Genomic DNA, 8,725 nt, shown 5'->3' with positions numbered 1-8,725 from the left:
TCTGCCTAAACAGGCATACGTCAACAACAACAACACTACATTTTATGATCAATTTAACCAAAATCATTGCCAAAGCGCTTCGGTAAAAAGAACCGAACTTTTTTGACGTTCTTATAGACCAGAAACACGGTAAATTTAACCATATTCTGGTAGTTTTGACAACACTTTTTTTTCTTGGTGTACTTTTTTTTTCTTTCTACTAGTATTCTTTTCATAAATAATTATTATTCTTTTTTTCATCCCTTTCTTAATTTTATACAGTCATACTTTTAATCATTTTTTAAATTATTTACATCACATAGCCTTAAATTGCTCATTTTAAAAAAAAAAAATCTGAAATTATCAAAATAATAGCTTCCTTACAAATTGATTAACACTTTATAACCAAAGCAATTGTCAAATCAACTTCAAGGAAATATAATCTTATCAAATCAATCTTTTCATCAATTTGAAACTGTCAGATGTTACGCCAGGAAAAAGAAAAGGGCAAAGCTGTTGTTCATGCTAGAAATCCAAAATTTTTATTCGATTCGTGCTGAGAGTAAAATCCAAATCGAGCAGAAGAAAGAGAAATTGCCCTCAAAGGTTGAATGTCGGCTTACGCCTTTGAAGCCCAGGGGCACTATTTCCAAAACTAGTTGCGCAAGGGGTGGCGCCCAACGTGAAAAACCTTACACAAGGTCTCTTCTCCCACCAACAACAAATGACCACTTCTTAAAACCAAAACTAGTATTGTTTAAAAACTTCACACTATTTAGTTCTTTACAGCCTGTTTCGTCTTTATAAACCGGAAAAATCCTTTAAGTCTTGAAATAATCGTCTAAAATTATTCCAATGTAACTTATTTCAATATAATTAATTTTAATATAACTAATTCTCACTTCATTTTTGTTGCAAAGCTGTAACAAAAATCATCACAAACTTTTTAGTCCAGCTTTTGACAAAGCGAAGTGATCTTTTCTAGAGATTATAATCGTTAATGTTATAGCCAAACGTTGTTGTATCGCCACTTGTAAATTATGGTTAGATTACTGCAAAAAACTTTCAATTCAACATCAATCCTTTAAGTCTTGAAATAATCGTCTAAAATAATTCCAATGTAACTTATTTCAATATAATTAATTTTAATATAGCTAATTCTCACTTCATTTTCGTTGCAAAGCTGTAACAACTTTTAGTCTAACTTTTGAGAAAGCGAAGTGATCTTTTCTAGAGATTATAATTGTTATTGTTATCGTCAAACGTTATTGTATCGCCTCGCCACTGGTAAACTATGGTTAGATTATCGTGGAAGATTTTCAATTCAACATACGACAGCAGATTTCCCACCTACCGCTGTTCTCCGATGGTTTCAATAGACTTAATCGCAAATCACTTTAACAATTCTTAATTAATTACAAAACTCCAAAACAAATCTTGAAAAGGCGAAATTACGTTTAAAAATAAATTAACTAAAAATAAACAAAGAAACATTGTAGTACTGTAAGAATTAACACTTCCTTACACACCGTTTCATAAACAAACACCTCCCTAGATTGTAGCGCTTACAAAAATAATGAAAAACTTTTTTAGTCTACATCTGGAGGAAACGATGTCGATTTATTTTTAGATCGTAATCGTTATTGTTTACTCTTGTAAAAGTAAGGTTAGACTATCACGGTTACTAACCACGGAAAACTTGTAATTTAAACTACAACGACAACACAATCAGAATAATAGTAAAATAAAAGTAAAGATAAAATAAAAACTTAGTGAAGCATAAAAGGTTTTTACACAAATCACTGTTTTCTGTCGCTTTCAAAAGATTTAATCACACTTCGATAGATAAAATTCCTGTTAGGTTTAGTTAGGTTATAATTTCTCAATACAAATTGTATTGTCAAGTGTTGTTCTAAGAGAAAGATTAAATAAAATATAAGAATAAAAAATGGTTCAGGGTTGACTGCTTCATTGTTCTCAAAACTTCAAAAGAAAAAGATAGCTTTTTAGGCTCGACTTTTCAACGCTTAAGAAATCTTAATTTCTTTGTAAGTGAAATTAATGTTTAAATCGGGATTTAACGTAAATGTAAATATTTTGCTATTCGCGTAATTAACAAATTACCTTTCGGTTTTCTAGAATTTAACTATAACATAAAAGAACACACAAAAATACAATAGTACCAACTAGCTTTAGTTGATGCTTAGCTAAATTGATAATAAAAGGCTTTAGTCGATGTTTTGAATATTATTATTCCAATGTCTGTGAGAAGATAGTTTCTTTAGGAGGCGTGGGAAATTTTGGTACACCTGCCACCTGCCACAGATCAGGCTATCCCCAATAAATAGTAGAAGGGGAAAATACAGGAAACAGATGTTTCCGAATCTTATCCTGTCAATTTTTTTATTTTTTTTTATTATACCAGTTTTGAAGAAAAAGATATTTCTTTTTCTTTAAAAAAATAATAATATTGAATATAAAATAAGTTGAAGATTTGCATAACTGTAAATTAAGTTATAAATCAGTTCTTTTTTTCTATTTTTTTTCCTTCTTCTTACATTTTTTTTTTTTTTTTTAAATATTATCCTTCATTTATGACTATCGTTTTACAAAAGAACAGAAAATCTAAATCAACAAATAAAATTCATTCTACATAAAGGCAGTTTCATTTAGTTAATGCGATAGCCGAAAATTAAGATTTAAAAAAAAATCGGAATAAAAAAAGCCATAAATTAAAATTTAATCACACAAAAATGTGTTAAACAGATCATGAAATATTGGTATTTCTCATTCTTAAAACGCCACAAATAGGAATGTCTAAATATAATTGTAGATGATTACTCGTATTCAACGTAATACATAGAGATACATTTATACACGGGGGGGGAAAATTCCTGTAAATTTACCGTAGTGTACGGTAATGACATTCCTTGTAAAAATAAAAAAAAGAACAAATTATTGAAATTAAAAACCAAAAGATGCGGTATTTAAACCATTTATTTGATAATTTTTCATTTAATACGGTGGTGGCTTACCGGAAATTTTGGTTTTCAAAATTATAGTTCTTTTTAACATACATTTAACAACAAAACAAAAAATGTAACTGAAAAGTAAATTTAAACGAATAAATGGTTTTATCATACTTTAAGACATCACGACAAAATTACCAAATTTTACCGCATATTGTATTGTTAATTTTTCCAAAATCATTATCATCGGTAAAAAAATACCGTCCTTTCTGGTGTTTCCATAGAGCCAGAAACACAGTAAATTTTATCATAATCAAGCAGTTTTGGCCATACTTTTTTATTCATAGCTATTCCTGAATTTGACCTTGTGTGCTTCTTGAAAAGAATTCGAAATGAACTTAACCTCTTGAAACTTAAAAGTATCTTATTTAACTTCTTAAAACTTAAAAGAATCTCATTTTGCTTAAATTTATGTATCAATGATTCCGCTAGTACGGAATCACCAATATTTGATACTGATCCAATTTAAATGATATTTGACACTAATATTGATTCAAATTTGAGATCCATTTTACTAAAAGCGGTACTCTATTTTAAACATGAATTCTCTTCACACGGGGCAAGTATTCATCATCTAATTATCCCTCCATTAATATGCAGATTCATAATTATTCAAACAATTGAAAAGGAAAGAGTTATATTTGAGCCATCCAGGTTTTTAATCAGGACTGATCAAACAATTGCACCAAGAAAAAGCGACGATATAAGTTAAATTTCAAAATTATTTTATTTTTCTCAGCTATTAATTAAGAAGAAAAACAATTTAAAATGTAATCACAATTTTGCCTACATAAATCTGTTGGCGCACTCTTTTTTTTTTTCTTCTTTTTTCTTATTTTCGTGCTGGATATTCATGCGTCTCAGAGGACGCATCATTTTTGACGTCCCTTCCCAGATTCTAGACGCAATTGACACGCAATAACACGCAAGCGGTATCATAGTATATTATGAAGAAGTTATTGGGGGGGAAAGTGTTTAAAGTGACAAACTGGGCAATCTCCCAAGAGCCCTAAAATTTGCGACCATTAAAATAATCCTCGTAAGATAAATATACTTATACATATGATTTATAGAGTTATTTGCTATATTTTCAAATATATAAGCAATTTTCAAATTCATTTATTTTTTATTTATTTTTTTTTCTTAAAAATTTAGCTTTCATATACACAAAAGTACTTAATAAATATATTAATTCATAAATGGAATAGCAAAAGGTACTATTCGAGAGGATGGTTATAAAAAGACTACACGAAGCGTAGAGCTATATAGAGAAGTTTAAAAATCCGCAAAATATGTTTGATGCAAATAACGATTTTTAAAATATAATTCTCCTACAATTTAAAAAATAAATTGTAGAAAGCTGGTTCATTCAATGAAATTTCTAACTAAATAACAACAAAACGGAGATATATTTCATTCATAAAGTCATGAAATACCCGCAATCTGGGCGCATCGTCCATATAATCCATTTTACCATAAAATCAGTTTTTACCGTAAAATATAATACCGTAATTTTTACAGTAGTATTATTTAATTAAAACGATTCAGTGATTTTATGATGATTACTGTAAAAAGTAAGGTATATCAGATTTTTTGATAAACCGACAACCTGAGTGCCGATAACTTTAACAGTCATTTGATCTGGAATTTTTTTACAGTGTATCGTTATGCTTGTGATAGTATATTGTTACACGCATTATTGAGTCCATAACGTGCAAAAATATATAAGCAAAACAAAGGCATAAAAGGTTTTTGTTTAACTTATGCAAATAAATTAAAAAATTATAATAATTAAACATCTGATTACTTTAAAAAGTAGCAAAATAAAAAATCAAAATTGGAGAATTAAAAATATGTAATGCATAATAGGAAAATATGTTGGAGTAGGAATATATGAAAAATATGCATACATATATATTCTTACTATGCTTTAATTGAATATTTAAATTCATAAAAGATATTTATTTGAATAATATTTGTTGTATGATACTGACAAAAGCATTGCAGATATAATAAACATTGCGGCATCTCTGATATGAACAACCAGATTGAAATGCCTTGATTAATAGATTAAACATTTTCATTTTGCACGTGGGTAAATACTTTTTATAAAATAATATATTTTTTTTAATCTAGTAAATATTTTTGTACAATGTAGGCATTTTTATGAATATTATTGTTATTATTTTTTTTTATAATATTTTCATTACGCATTTTTTATAATAGGAGTTTTCTTGATCTGGACTGAAAATCATTAAAGATGTATTTTTTTAATAGTCTGTTTTTCGTCATTTAATTTGAACTATAAAATATGATTCAATTATTTTAATTTTTTACACGTTAAAGATTGAAATGAAACATAATACTTTCGAAATTCAAATGTTTTGTTGGCTTTTTTTTATAATATTTTAATAGATAATGCAGTTTTAAAATGTACTAAATAATATATTTAGCGCACATGATAACACAAAATGTTATAACTATAATGTTCTAAATCTAAAACAAATCCATTTAAAAATTATTGAACATTATTCTGAACAACTAGAACAATGCGATCTCATTGTTTGTTTGTTTAGTTTTTCTTATATTTTTTATTGCTTTTATATCCATGAAAGATATAATCACTTTACCATAAAAGATATAATCACTTTTTTCACTTAAAAATAACAAATGAAATCAATACAAAACACAATTGTTTATTACTAAGTAAAATGTTGCTTCAAATTATTGATTTACATGCAAAAGTCGTCTGTATAAAATTTCATTTTAGTCTATACAATAGTTTTTGCAAAACTTTGCAAGCAAACACGAAAAATTTTACTTTAAAAAAAAAACTTACTTTAAGTTTCACAAAAAAAAGAAAGAAACGTTTGGAATTTAAAATCTTATGTTTTAATTAAAACTACGTTTATTTTACGAGTAAAAAATTTAAAGAATTTTGTTATATACGTTTTAAATTGAGTATCAGAAAATAGACAATATTTATTATAAATTATAATAAATAAAAAATACCGTGATATTTTTGAATCAGGGCAACTCCTCAACATGATTATACCAATGATTTCAACCCCGTTTTAAAAAATAATAATAATAATAATGGTTCCTACAAATCAACTGCATAAATTAAGCTATTTTTTTTTAAATATAATTAATGATTGCTGAAAATGTGCAGATGGATAATCTTTAAATGTATTTGTTCATCATCAACAAACCTGCATATGATTGAATACATTAGTTTTCAAAAAATGTTGTAACAATTAACATTTATTCTTAAACTCGTAATATTTCATCGTACTCATATGTATTACTACTAACTCATAATATTTCTTCATTGTCATTAATTTTATAAGGCTGTTAATGAAAATATCTTAAAATGAAATTATTCGAACAAATAAATCGTCATGCAAAACATGTTTAAATATGAAATAATTAGTTTAAAATAATTTGTTAAATAAATTAAATGATTCGAATTATCAATATTAAAATACCGACGACTTTGTAAACAAACATAGTTTTCTTTATTGCTCAACCCCATTCTCCGTGAAAAATAAAATAAAATACATACATCAGTTAAAGGAATCAGTTTAAGGAAGGATAATGGTCAAACTTTGCACTTGATATCATTTAGGAAAGAAATGTTTTCCTTCATGTTATTAAATGACCACCATTTAATTGATAAATTAAAGTATGTAATCCTTCTCTAACAAAATTTGCAAATTTTCCCTGATTAAGAGTTTGTGATACTTGCCCTTTACTCATTTATTTTACTGACAAACTGATTTAACCTCTTTCTTACAACATTTAGTAAACATTTACCTAAATCTAAATAACATCAACACTCCCATGAAAATTAATCCTCATTATTAAATAACATATTTTTAATAGAAAACCTACAAACGATATTAATAAATGATCTAACTCTTGCATTCATGCTGACTTAAAATTGTTTTCCCCAGTGAATTTATTCATCCTCTTAAAGAACTATTTATCAATATCAAAATAATGGTTATATTCCTACGAAAAATATTATTGCATAAAATGTTCGGAAACTCCAAAATTCATTGACATTTACACGCATTATTTTTTTTTACATTTTATAAGACATGCTATAGTTTAAATATTTAAATATAAAAGGAATCATACCTTCATAAATAAAATAATTTAACTTTTTACTCACCACCAAGGGTACAACTCACATTTTCAATAAAAATAATTAAATTATACATATTTTTCTTTTTTAATGAAAAATCTACTGGCAACATTACTGGATGCTCCCATCCAATTATACGGACTATTTCTACAGCAGTTAGCTAAATTTAAATATCTCTTATATTAACATAAAAATTATACAGAATAAATAATATAGAAATTTCAAAATGTATTGATATTTACACGAATTATTTTTACAATTATAAAATATTTTATAGGTAAAATATTGAAAAACGAGATGAATTACAAGTTTGTAAATAAAATAATTGTGATTTAATATTTTACTCACCACTAAGGTTTCACATTTTCATAACAGATAATCCACAGTATTAAACGATACATGACCCTCATTTATAATTAAAAATCTGCAGACTATATTAATAAATGTTCCTTATCCAAATACGCAGACGATAATATCCAAAAGTCAACCGCTCTTAAAATACGACCAGTAAACGTTGAAAAGGCAAACAGGTTGAATTGTTTACATGAGCCTCAGAGGGCTGTTTCAGAGCACAGGTTCAGAGGTAATAGAAGAAAAGTGCAAGTCTGCTTTTTTGATGAGAGAGGGGGGAAGAGACGGGATTCCAGAAATGGAAGTCTAACCAATGGGGAGAAGACTGGTTCGCATCGTGGGGGTAAATGGAACCTGTTTCTGGTGCTCTGAAAGTTCGGGTCGGATAGCAAGGAGTGATGTAACTACAAGATCTGTGTTGTTGGTCGATTGGCAAAATCGTCCTCTCTGCCTATGGTTGTGAAAGTTTCAAATGTCGTTGACTTTCTCCAATAGCGGTTTTCTGTAATTTATGAGCGGAGAAACTGGTCTAGAATATATGAAATTTTAGTTTATTAACGTATCAACTAAATACTACAGTTTAAATCGATTCTTTTTTCAAATAAATGTGAATGGAGGGAAATTTATTGCCAGTTATTAAATTGATTGATTAACTAACGAACAATAATTGAAGATTAAATTATGAAGATGTGCATAAATTCATTAAACAATTTGAGTTATTTTTTTATGCATAAATTCTTTTAAAGATACTGATTCAATGTTAACTAAAAGAGAAAACAGTAAACAAATGAAGATCATGATTGTAGCAATTTCAGTAAGGAAATTATCTAATCAATAACTACTATCAAACCTTTAATGAAATGTTTTAATAGTAAAATGAAAAATTTCTAAAAAATTTTTAATGCTTATATTGTGTCATGAATTCCAATACTGATTCAACGAATAAACTATTCAAAATGTAATCAAAGCCATAAATGAATTCCATTTTATTTGTTTACATTTCAGAAGTCCCCGATTAAAAAAATAAATAAATAAACATTTTTATGCCGTACTTCCTCGAAGTTTCCTCTTCTGGGTGAGTTGAACTTAAAATCGCGTTGACACGGAAGTGAAATGCTACAAATACTCTACGTTTGTAGTTTGCTGACGGATGATAGTGAAGTTATGCATCAAAAAAATTAAAATTTATGAAGAAAAAATTTTTTGTGCTCTTGAT

At 27.3% G+C, this 8,725-nt stretch overlaps 1 protein-coding gene across 1 annotated transcript in view; it reads right to left on the bottom strand.

Moving 5' to 3' along the window:
• Positions 1–7,958, bottom strand: part of LOC107437146 (uncharacterized) — a 71,322-nt gene extending 63,364 nt beyond the window's left edge. Inside the window, exon 1 of the mRNA XM_016049056.5 lies at positions 7,507–7,958. The gene's annotated coding sequence lies outside the window, so the exon portion shown is untranslated. The remainder of the gene's footprint in view (positions 1–7,506) is intronic.
• Positions 7,959–8,725: the final 767 nt, after the last annotated feature.

Source organism: Parasteatoda tepidariorum, chromosome 3 (assembly GCF_982258835.1).
Source record: "Parasteatoda tepidariorum strain Cologne lab strain chromosome 3, Ptep-v5.0, whole genome shotgun sequence".
NCBI classification, from domain to species: domain Eukaryota; kingdom Metazoa; phylum Arthropoda; class Arachnida; order Araneae; family Theridiidae; genus Parasteatoda; species Parasteatoda tepidariorum.
The sequence above is the reverse complement of the archived record's forward strand: the minus strand, read 5'-3'. Positions and strand labels throughout refer to the sequence as shown.